The following is a 12197-nucleotide window of genomic DNA, read 5'->3' on the forward strand; positions in this document are numbered from 1 at the left end:
AATTTAATTCTTTATTTAATGAAGTTAATTTATGAATATTTTTTCTTTTATAGGTTGTGCTTTTGATGTCATATTTCTTGGTTGTTCATTTAGGTTTATGATCCATCTTGAGTTAATTTTTGTATATGATTTGGATTATAGTTCATTTTTCTTCATATAGGTATCCAGATGTTCCAGCATCATTTGTTGAAAAGACTGTCCTTTCTCCACTGAATTACCTTCTCAGCTTTGTTCAAAATCAGCTATCCATATATTTATGAGTTTATTTCTGGACTGTATTCTAGTCTACTCATCTGCTTGTCTATCTTTACAACAATTCCACACTATCTTGATAATAAAGTTCTATGTTAAATCTTAGAATCAGATAGTGTTAGATCTCTAACTTTGCTCCTTTTTCAAAGTTGTCTTGGCTATTCTATATTCTTTGCATTCCCATGTGAGTATTAGAATCAGCTTGTCAATATCTACAAGAAATCCTGCTGGAATTTTGATTGGAATTTTATTAAATGTATAAGTGCATTTGGGGAGAATTGACATTTTTTCAATATTGGATCCTCTAACCCATCTTTCCATTTATTTAGGTATTCTTTAATTTCCCTCAGAAAAGCTTTTGCTCTTTTTCCATTTATAGGTCTTGCACATTATTTGCCAGATTTAAAACTAAGTTTTCATATGCTTATTATAATTGTACACAGTATTTTAAACTTCAATTTCTGAGTGTTTATTACCACTATACAGAAGTGCAGTTGATTTTTGAATATTGATCTTGTATTCTGGAAACTTGCTAAACTCATCTATTAGTTGTAGTAGCTTTTTGTGGATTCCATTTGATTTTTCTGCATAGATTATTATATTATCTGTTTAAAATACATTTATTTCTTTTCATCCAATCTGGATGCTATTAAGGAAAAGCTCATTCAGTGACACTTGTTGAAGATGGTAAGGAAGACTTTATTCAAGCATAGGCTATTTTACTAGGTGTAGGGACCACTTCAGTGGGGGAGAGATGTTGAGCTCAACTCTGAATACAACATAAGCAAGTGGGTATTTATAGCCAAGGAGCAGGGAGGGGGGCAGTGGATGGAAAATTACCAAGAAACAACAGAAGTAAGGGGATTCTGGATAAACCCACCTCATAGTATTGCTGAAGGCAGTCTAGGGTGATCAGATATCACCTGGGGTATGGTGGAGGATAAGGAACCTAATTATGTATCAAGGATGATCAGATATCAAGGATAGGGGTACTGGTCAGACTTAGCAGGAGTTTTGCTAAAACTGGACAATTCAGGGACGAATATGGAAGTCCAAAAATCAGGCCTGGTTGAAAAAGAGCTCGAAGGAACCTGAGTAGAGTTTGATCAATGACAGAATCTTTGTCAATATCTTCCATTCACTCTAAAATTATTTTATTTCACAAATAAAACTGTCCATTACAGAAATATTTGAAAATACTGCTAAGTAATAAAAATATTTTATAATCATCTAGAAATATATTACTAATATTTTAGTATGAATATTTTAAAACTTTCGATCATATATTATACAAACATGCATGTTTTCTGATAGAGAAATTATGCAAATACATACAGTTTTGCAAACTGCTATTCCTGATTACTATATTTGGAGTGATAACAGTGAGAAGGGAGTTCAAGTTCCTACTCTGATCCCTTTTGCACTTCCCTTTTTCCTTCTCCCAAAGTAAGGAGATAATGTGTTGTGTGAAGTAACAAGATTCTGGTGGGACCACATGGGTGGGCTTAGGGGGCATCTAAAAATCAGACTGTGGCTTTGATTTACCATAGCTTGTCTCTTCTTTTAACAGAATGCTAAATAGTCCCCAGGCATGCTCCCTTGAAACAGGCCAGTCACCTCTTCTTTTTTCTTTCACTTTTCTTTTTCTTCCAGTTTTATTGAGATATAATTGACATAGAGCACTGTATAAGTTTAAGGTGTACAGCATAACGATTTGACTTAATACATCATGAAATGATGACTACAATAAGTTTTGTGAACATCCCACCATCTCATATAGATAAAAGTTAAATAGAAAAAAATTTTTCCTTATGATTGGAACTCTTAGATTTGCTCTCTTAACAATTTTCATATATAACATATAACAGTGTTCATTATATTTATCATGTTGTATGTTACATCCCTAGTAACATCTCACTTTATGTTTTTAATTTTTATTTTATATTGGAGCATAGTTGATTAACAATGTTGTGTTAGTTTCAGGTGTACAGCAAAGTGATTCCATTATGTATGTACAAAAAATAGTTAGGTACATATACATGTATCTCTTCTTTTTTGAATTCTTTTCCCATTTAGGTTATTACAGAATATTGAGCAGAGTTCCCTGTACTATACAGTAGGTCCTTGTTGGTTATCTATTTTAAAAATAGTAGTGTGTACATGTCAATCTCAAACTCCCAATCTATCCCTTCTCCCACCCTTCCCAACTGTAACCATAACTTCGCTCTCTAAGTCTGCAAGTCTGTTTCTGTTTTGTAAATAAGTTCATTTGTATCATATTTTTTTTTAGATTCCACATATAAGCGATATTGTATGATATTTGTCTTTCTCAGTCTGACTTACCTCACTTAGTATGATAATCTCCAGGTCCATCCATGTTGCTGCAAATGGCAGAATTTCATTCTGTTTCATGGCAGAGTAAAATTCCATTGTATATATGTACCACATCTTCTTTATCCATTCCTCTGTCGATGGACATTTTGGTCCCTTCCATGTCTTGGATATTGTAAACAGTGCTACAATGAACATTGGGTTGCATATATCTTTTTGAATTACAGTTTTCTCCATATATATGCCCAGGAGCAGGATTGCTGGGTCATATGGTAGCTCTATTTTTAGTTTTTTAAGGAACCTCCACACTGTTCTCCATAGTGGCTGTACCAATTTACATTCCCACCAACACTGTAGGAGGGTTCCCTTTTCTCCATTATCTCTTCTTCCTGACTGGAGAAATAAGTTCACCCTGGACTTTTCTTTCCAAACACGGCCAGCTCCACTTCACTCTTTCTTTTCCGAACTGGCCACCAGCCTTTGGTCTGGCCAGTGTAGGCCAGATTTGTGCACCAAGGCTTAACTTGTACACCTTTGGCTCCATCTCTACCAGAGCTAGAAATCAAGATTCAGATTAGGCTTAACAGTGAAAAATTCCTTGGACCTCTAGTCTAGGCCACAATATTCTGTCTTATTTTGACCAAGGCTCAGAGTAGCAATACATTTTACTCTGCTTTCTTTTCCTTGCACTTATATCTTTCTCTAGAACGTCAAAAAGAATGTTTAGGTACTTTTCCCCAAAACTCCTAGAAGATAATTTAGCTATTTCTGTTTATCTGTTTTATATAAAATATATGGACTTGGACTTTTTTTGGTTTGAAAACTTTTAACTAAAAATCCAAAATTTAAAAAAGCATATGAGTATTCAGATTACCTAGTTATTCTTAGGTAATATCAAATAAGCTTTGATATTTTATATTTTTTCTAGGGAATTTGCTCACTTCATCTAGATTGACAAATTTTCAGACATAAAACTGTTCAAGATATTTCTTTGCTGTCCTTTAAACATTATAGCCTCTGTAATAATGTTTCTCTTTCTCTTCTGATGTTTGCATTTTCTGTCATTTAGTAATTTAAGTTTTTTCTCTTTTTTTCTTGGCCAGTTTGGCTAGAAGCTTATCAATTTTATTGATCTTGTCAAATAACCAGCTTTTCATTTTATTGATTTTCTCTATTACTTTTGTTTCAATTTAATTGATTTCTGCTCTTATATTTATTATTTATTTCTGCTTGCTTTGGGTTTAATTTGCTCTTCTTTTATAGTATGTTAATGTGGAAGCTTAAAACATTGATTCAGTCCTTTCTTCTTTTCTAATGTATGTATTTAATACTATAGATTTCTCTTTAAACATTCTCTTAGCTATATTCCACATATTTAAATATTTGTATTTTCATTATCATTGAATTTAAAATATATTCTTATTTTCCTTGGACTATTTCTTTGATCCATGGATATTTAGAAAGATGGTTTTTAATTGCCAAATACATGGAGATTTTAGAGATATCTTTCTCTTATTGATATCTAATTTAATTATGTTATGGGTTTATAGTTTGTATTCATTCAATTATTTCATTCTAATTTTTTAATCTTTAAAATATTATTTAAAGCCCATTATTGAAGTTTAAATGGAAAAATTATCAAAGTATATTTTGCTATTATATTCAAAGACTTGGTATCTATACAAAATACCTTAATTTTTTTTTGTTTTCTTTTTTTTTCCTTTATTAAAAATTGAGGTATAGTTGATATACAGTATTATGTTTCAGGTGTATAACCTAGTGATTCACAATTTTTAAAGCTTATACTCCATTTATAGTTATTACAAAATATTGGCTAATATTCCCTGTGCTGTACAATATATCATTGTACTTTATTTATTTTATTCATAGTAGTTTGTACCTCTTAATCATCTACCCCTATATTGCCCCTCTCCCTTTCCCTCTCCCCATCAGTAACCACCAGTTTGTTCTCTATATCTGGGAGCCTGTTTCTGTTTTGTTAAATTCACTAGTTTGTTTAATTTTTTTAGAATCCAAATGTAAGTGATATCATAGAGTATTTGTCTTTCTCTGACTGATTTATTTCACTTAGCATAATGCCCTCCAAGTCCATGCATGTTTGTACAAATGGCAAAGTTTTATTCTTTCTTATGGCTGAGTAGTATTCCATTGTATATATAAACCATATCTTCTTTGTTGATGGACATTTGGGTTGCTTCCATATCTTGGCAATTGTAAATAATGTTGCTATAAACCTTGGGGTGCATACACCTTTTCAAATTAGTGTTTTCACTTTCTTCAGATATATACCCAGAAGTGAAATTCCTGGATTGCACGGTAGTTCTATTTTAAGTTTTTTGAGGAACCTCATACTGTGTTCCACAGTGGTTGCACCAATTTACATTCCCACCAACAGTGTATGAGGGTTCTCTTTTCTCCACATCCTTGCCAACATTTGTTATATGTGTTCTTTTTGATGACAGCCATACTGGCAAGTATGAGGTGATATTTTATTGTGGTTTTGATTTGCACTTCTCTGATGATTAATGATGTTGAACATCTTTCCATGTGCCTGTTAGCCATCTGTATGTCTTCTTTGGAAAATTGTCTATTCAGGCTTTGGGCTCAGAGGGTCTTAAGGCAGTCTGTCTGCTAATGGGTGGGGCTGTGTCCCTGCCCATTTAATTGCTTGGCCTGAGATGTCCCAGTACTAGTGCCTATGGGCTGGTGGGCATGGGTGGGGCTGGGTCCTGAGGATCATAAGCTAGAAGGAGGATTCCTAAATGGTGAATGCCAGCACCAGTGTCCACATGGTAGAACAAGCTCTCCAAAATGGCTTCTGCCAGTGTCTATGTCCCCAAGGTGAGCTGAAGTTGCCTTCTGCCTCTCCAGGAGATTCTCCAGATCAGTAGGTGGGTCTGACCCAGACTCCTTTCAAATTACTGCTTCTGCCCTGGGTCCCAGTGCATATGAGATTTTGTGGTGTCCTTTAAAAGTTGAGTCTCTATTTCCCACAGCCCTCTGGAACTCCTAAAATAAGCCCCACTGACCTTCAAAGCCAAACTTTCTGGGGTCTCACCTTTCTAGGACGAACCCCTGGTCTAGGGAGCCCGATGTAGGGCTCAGACCCCTTACTCCTTTGGGAAAACCTCTGCAATTGTAATTATTCTCCCATTTGTGGGTCCGAGGGTATGAGAATTGACTATATCATGACTCCTACCCATCTTGTTGTCATTCCTTCTTTATATCTTTAGCTGTAGAAGATCTTTCAGGTAGGTTCCAGTCTTTTTTGTTGATGGTTGTTCTGTAAATAGTTGTAAATTTGGTGGGCCCGTAAGAAGAGGTGAGCTCAGGGTCTTTCTACTCCATGATCTTGGCCCTCCCCTAATTCAATTATTTTAAATATTACACAGAATAGAGTTTATTTTGGTGAATGTTCAGTGCACACATAAAAAAATAATGTATATTCTACTGTTGTTTGATATAGTATTCTATAACTATCAAGTTGGTTGATAATGTTCTTTAGGTCTTCTCTACTTTCATTGATTTTCTCTCTACTTGTTCTATCAATTATTGAAAGAGGAGTATTGAAGTCTTAATCTGTAATTGTCTCTTTCTTCTTTGTCTCTTTCTCCTTCCCATTCTATCAGTTTTTGCTTCAAGTATTTTAAAGCTCCATTGTTCAGTGCTTACAGACTTAGTATTATTTTGTCTTTTTGATAAATTGAATCCTTTATCATTTTGCAATGTCCCTCTTTATCTCTGGTAATATTCCTATTTTGTTTGCTAACCACTCCAGCTTTCTTCTGATTAGTGTTCGCATAGTATGTCTGTTTTTCATACTTTTATTTCTAATTTATCTGTGTCTTTGTATTTGATGTGTGTTTCTTCTCAACAGTATATAATTATAGTATGTGGTTAGATCTTGCTTTTGAATCCAATCTGACAATCTTTTATTTGGTATATTATACCATTTATATTCAATGAATTATTGATGTGATTGGATTAAAATCTATCATTTTGCTGGATATTTTTCTATCCATTCCATTGTTCTTTGTTCTTCTTTCCTCTTTTCCTGCCTGCTTTTGGAGTATAGAAACTTTTTTATGATTCCATTTTATATCTACATTTGGCTTATTGTTTATATATTGTCTATCTTTTGGTGATTCTCTTAGGGTATGCAATATATTATTTTAATTAATTACATCTACCTTCAAATAATATCATACCACTACATTTACAGGGCAATAGTCTAACAAATTGTAATTTCTCCCTCCAATCTTTTCTGCTATATTATCATATATTTTACTTTTATCTGTAAAGGTATGATATATTGCTACTCTTTTGGCATTCAGTTACCTCTTAGATTAATTCATAAGAAGAAAGAAAGATCCTTTTTATATGAACCTTAATTTTTAACTATTTTCAGAGATGTTTGTTTGTGTAGCACCAAGTTTCTCTTTGATATCATATTCCTTCTTCCTGAAGAACTTCCTTTCATAATTTTTTTTTCCTCTAGCACTTTGGGTAATGATTTTTTTTTTTGGTTCTTGTCTTAAAAGTTTTTATTTTACACTTTTTTTTCCCCACTGTGTCCCAGGCTTCTTCATTTAAAAACAAAGTGATGACTGACATTGTGTTTAAAATCAAGAACATCAATGAATATTACCTTCCTTCTGACTATTTCCCTCAAAACTCCCTGCCCCCATTCTTCATATTCCCAATTAATTGAATGTTTCCTATTTATTGAATGAAAAACCTAACTCCAAAAGCCCTGGCACAAATCTCAGGGTCCTGTTTCCCCAGTTTCTCCTGCTTTCCTCATCCCCCACTCCTGCCCCCACCCCTCAGAGAAAAGCAGGCACCTCAGTTGGAATGCATGAGAAAGCCCAGAATGGTGAGCTGGACAAAAGGGAACACTTCACCCTCAAAGGTCAAAGGGACCAAGGAGTACAGAATAGTGAAGTGAGAGCCCCATAGTCTAGGCTGCTGAAATGGGTCCTGGTGCCAGAGAAAAGCACACTGGTGACCCCATGAAAGGAGACTCAGCAGCCTCAAAATACTCTCATGGGAGTAGTTCCTGCTTGATTGACTGCCCTTCTGGTACCAGGTACAGAGCCACACTCAGACTATGTGCTTGTTGATGCCAAGCTACTTAGTTCTCAGTGCTTATCTGCTCTCCCTTTCGAGCCTGCTGCAGGAGGGACTCCTCTTTGCCTTTCCCCTGAAGATTCTCCTTGTTGTCAGCTTCCTCCACCTATTTCTGCAGCAGGGGACACAGCTTACACACATTCCTGACACTGAGCTGCAGAGTCTCAAAACAGCAGCTGCTGCTTTGGCTAAATACTTTCCCACTGGGTGATCCTCTTCTGCTTTGGAGCTCCTGTAAAGTTCTGATGTCCTGAGACCCTTCCAGGTTTTGCTGCAGCTTCACCTTGTCCTGCTTCATGCCACCAGGAAGACAGCACAAGGCTTGGGGGAGACCCCTTCAGAGTTGCTCTCAGTCCTGGCCCCAGACTAAACTTCAGGCTGAGAAGTTTCCAGCAGCCTTGAGGATCCAGCCCCATTCCAACCTAAAGGACCCATTATGCCATCCCTCTGCAGAACTCACATAGCACTGAGTACCCCAAAAACTTCAGCTACTCTCCAACCCCTGCCCAATTCCTGGACCATATTGGAGGAGGCACAGAAGCGGGGTGCTGGAAGCCCAGCCAGGTGAGAAGGTCAACCCAGCCCAGCTCCAACCTTCCTGACCCATCACCTACACCTACCCCTACATCTGTGGAAGTAAAAAAGCAAAAATTCAAAAGCAAGTAGGTATCCTGCAGTGAGGAAGAAAGTCCCCCAAGCTGGGGACCTGGACCACATTAATTTTTGGAAGTTATTTTTTGTTAGGTAAAATTCTGAGTTGGCAGGTCTCTTTCCCCCACAGTTTGAAATATGTCACTTAGTTACTCAGTTATCTTCTGGCTGTGTACTTTTCCCTCCCCTCTCACTACCTTCAAACTTTTCTCTATCTTTGGTTTTTGGCCACTTCAATATAACGTGTCCAGGTGTTTTTGTGTTTTCTTATGATTTGGTTTCTGTTTATTTATTCTGCCTCAGGTTCTATGTTTCTTGATTCTTTCATTTGATGACTTTCATTATCTTTGAAAAATTCTTGACCATTATGTTTTCCAAATATTCCTTCTGCCCAACTCTCATTCTTTTCCTCTAAGTTTCCAGTTACACATAAGTTAGATAACTTGATAGTCCTTCACAGTACTTGAATATTCTGGGTTTTTTTTTACTCTTTTCTTTCTTTGTGTTTAATTTTGATATCTATTGACCTATATTCAACATCACTGTTGTTTCCTCTACTGTGTCTAATTTACTGATGAGCTCACCAAAGGCATCCTTTATGTTTGTTCTCATGTTTTTAAAAAATTATTTCTACCATTTTCACTTGACTTTTAAAAAACACTTTCTATCGGTCTAGCTCTAAATTCTCTCTAAATCTGATCATGCATGGAAACTTTAACATATTACTCATGATCATTTTAAATTTCCTGACTGATAATCCCAACTTCTGAGTCATATCTGACACTTGTTCTTTTGATTGTTTTGCCTTTTGACATTGGGTTGTCTCTTTCTTGTTTTTTTTTTTTTTGTTGTTGTTGTTTGTTTGTCTCACAAGTTTTATCTGGAGTCTGGTCTTCATGTGTAGGACAATAAAAATGGAAGTAAATCGTACTTAAAGGACAAATGAAATATCTGGAATTATAAAAACTTTAAATTCTTTTTATTAGGTGAAGTGTATATTTCAGATACCAAGTTAAAATGGACATTGACTATAAACTTTGGTAGAGTGTATTGTATATGTATGTGGTGGGGGTCAGACTCTTAAAGGTATGAGGTAAAAGGAAAAATCACTCTAAGATTCTGCTTAGATCTGAATAACATCTGGATAGATGGGGCATATCCAAAGTAGTGAGAGGACCGCCAACCATTGAGATTTCTGTAAAGTAATAATCGCTTCATACGAAATAGTATAGTACATGTATGCCTGGTTTCTATATAAAGCATTAAATTCTACCTTAGGGGAAAAGGGGTAGGTATCTTAGTTTGTGTTCTGCCACAGACTGAGACATTGTTTGAGTGCAGTAATTTATTTGTGAATAGTTGATGAGTGAGAAAGTGATGAAGTGAGACAGGAAAGGGAATGCAGCTGATAAAGGGTAATTTACCAAACAAGTTACAACTGTGGGCAATCAAGCTTAATCATTTTTGGAAACACCATGAGCCAGTATAGAGCATGAATGTCAAATTTATATCAGCCAAAGGGCGAAGGATCTGGGGTATTTATTCACCAACTCCTGCCAATCATTGGTTGATAAATGGTCTGGGGGAGAGTCTATGAACAGTAGTCATTTCCCAGTTCCTCCAATCTGCCTTAAATGCCTCTGGCCATCAGAGAAAGCCCTCAGATGAAGATGTATAGTTAGAAAAGACATGGGCAGGCACCAACAGTATCTGTAACAGGGAATATATCGGAATCAATGGACAGTGTGATCTGTGACTCACATTGAATGAGTCATTCAACACTAGCTATTATAGTGAGTCAGACTACCTCTCAAGCAACCCATTCTCAAAAACCTTAAATTTAGGTTTGTCCACATATAACAAAAGAAACAATGAAAATTGCTCTTACAGTATTAGAAAAGTGGAAAACAGTGTTTCACAGTGAGTCATGGCATACAATTTATACTATGTAACACTTAACATTAGGGCCTTTTAATTGGAATAAAGTTTCCTCTGATAGTTGCCAAAACTCCCCTAAAATAGTAATGGAATGTTATTTAATTTGTTTTGTAGTCTTTAAAAATCTAAGCAAATACTCTTCCCAGTCACATCATCATCATCCATTGGGTCATTGCTTATGGTGTCTAGTACACAGGGCAGCCAGCAATACAATACTGTGTTGTGAATAGTGCCCCTGAGTTAAGCAGTGCACACAGTTTGCATGGCCATTCAAAATTCCTCTGTACACACTTTGTTATAACACTATTCATGAAACCCATTTTTCTCTCAGTAGTTTATAAATGTTGTTCCATTGTCTCTGTACTTTCAGTGCAACAAATGGGAAATCAAATATTACTGTACTTACCTTTACTTTGTTAGTAACCCAGTCTCTCTATCTAGAAGTTTAAAGATCCTCTCTTTACCCTGAAATCTGGGACTGTTTGCCAGGAGCATAGTCCTCTTGTGGTTGTTATAGTATCAGTGCTATCCATTGCAGATTATTTAGCTTAGGAATCCAAGATTTCCTTTGTTTCTAGGAAATGGCTTGATGAGCTATATTTTAGAATGAGTGAGCCTAACTTGCCAATTCTAGAATCACCAGTTTAGAGGGTGTAAATACACAATAGACTCCCTGCAGTGGTCATTTCTCTCCAAAAATACTCTCCAAAAAGAAATTCTTCTATATATGAGATTTTTCTCATGAGTTTGAATATTATATGGCTTTACAGCACTTGTGCTTTGAAATAACAGTATCCTTTTTCACAAATCTAAACCCTTTCTCCCTATCTGGTTGAAGAGAGGACAGGACACCTTGCAGAAGCATGGATGGATTAGATACTTTGATCTCTATCAGCACCAAAGATGCCCCTATTAAATTCTTCCACTTATACAACAAGGACAGTTTTCTCCCAGAACTAATTTGATTTGTAGAATTTTTAAATTCATTTGGCTTCAATGTGTTCATTCCTCTTGTTACTGCCTGTTTAGATGGCCGATTACATTTATATAATCATTTTAAGTTCACGTACTCTCTGTGCCTTGAAGATAGTCTAAGACAGGGCAGTGGAGCTGCATTTCTGGCTTCAGTTCTCAGCCTTGCATCCTCCTACCTTGCATACCTGTTGTGTCTATACATCAGGTTTTCTCTATATGTAATTCTTCCTTTTAATTCTTCCTTACTGATCAGCAATATCAGGTCGTCACCTAAGGATTTTGCAACAGCAGTAAGGTAGCCAATGATGATAAAAATTCAAACTAATTTTACATTTTCTACCTTAGAATTCCTTTAAATTTAGCAGATGGCCAACAGAGAAAGTCACTACACGTTCCGTACAGAGCAGTCAATGAAAGAACAATAAATATTACATTGTAAGTTTTTACAATCACTTCAGAAATGAGAACCATTCCATACTGGCACTTACCCGAATTAAGAAGTGTTGCATCATGTAATTGCAGAAATAAATTATTTTTACTTAAATAGTAAACATGCAAGAGATTATAAGACGCGTGAAAATTATGTAAATTTATGTTTCTGCCTTATTAAACATTGTAAAGATTAATACAGTAGACTGCTAATATCTGAGGAAATATATTCTGAAATCTTTTAATATCTGCAAAGTCTTGAATACCACTATTACCTATAATTTTCCTGATAAAATGCACTATGTACTTGCATATATTTGAGCCATGTTCAGTAGTTCACTTTTTATTTTATCCCAGCTTCCATTATTCTCCAGTAAAATCCACTAGTCTCTTATATTCTGTGCTTTTTAAACATTTTCTTTATTACAAAGAAATTTTCCTCTTTACGGACAATCTCCTCTAAGAAGTCA

The 12197-nt window shown here is 35.6% G+C and overlaps 1 pseudogene; it reads right to left on the minus strand.

Annotated features, from left to right (window-relative positions):
* Positions 1-7449: 7449 nt before the first annotated feature.
* LOC136122064 (POU domain, class 5, transcription factor 1-like) lies at positions 7450-11807 on the minus strand (annotated as a pseudogene).
* Between the last annotated feature and the right edge of the window lie 390 nt (positions 11808-12197).

This window comes from Phocoena phocoena, chromosome 4, assembly GCF_963924675.1.
Source record: "Phocoena phocoena chromosome 4, mPhoPho1.1, whole genome shotgun sequence".
Lineage (NCBI taxonomy): Eukaryota > Metazoa > Chordata > Mammalia > Artiodactyla > Phocoenidae > Phocoena > Phocoena phocoena.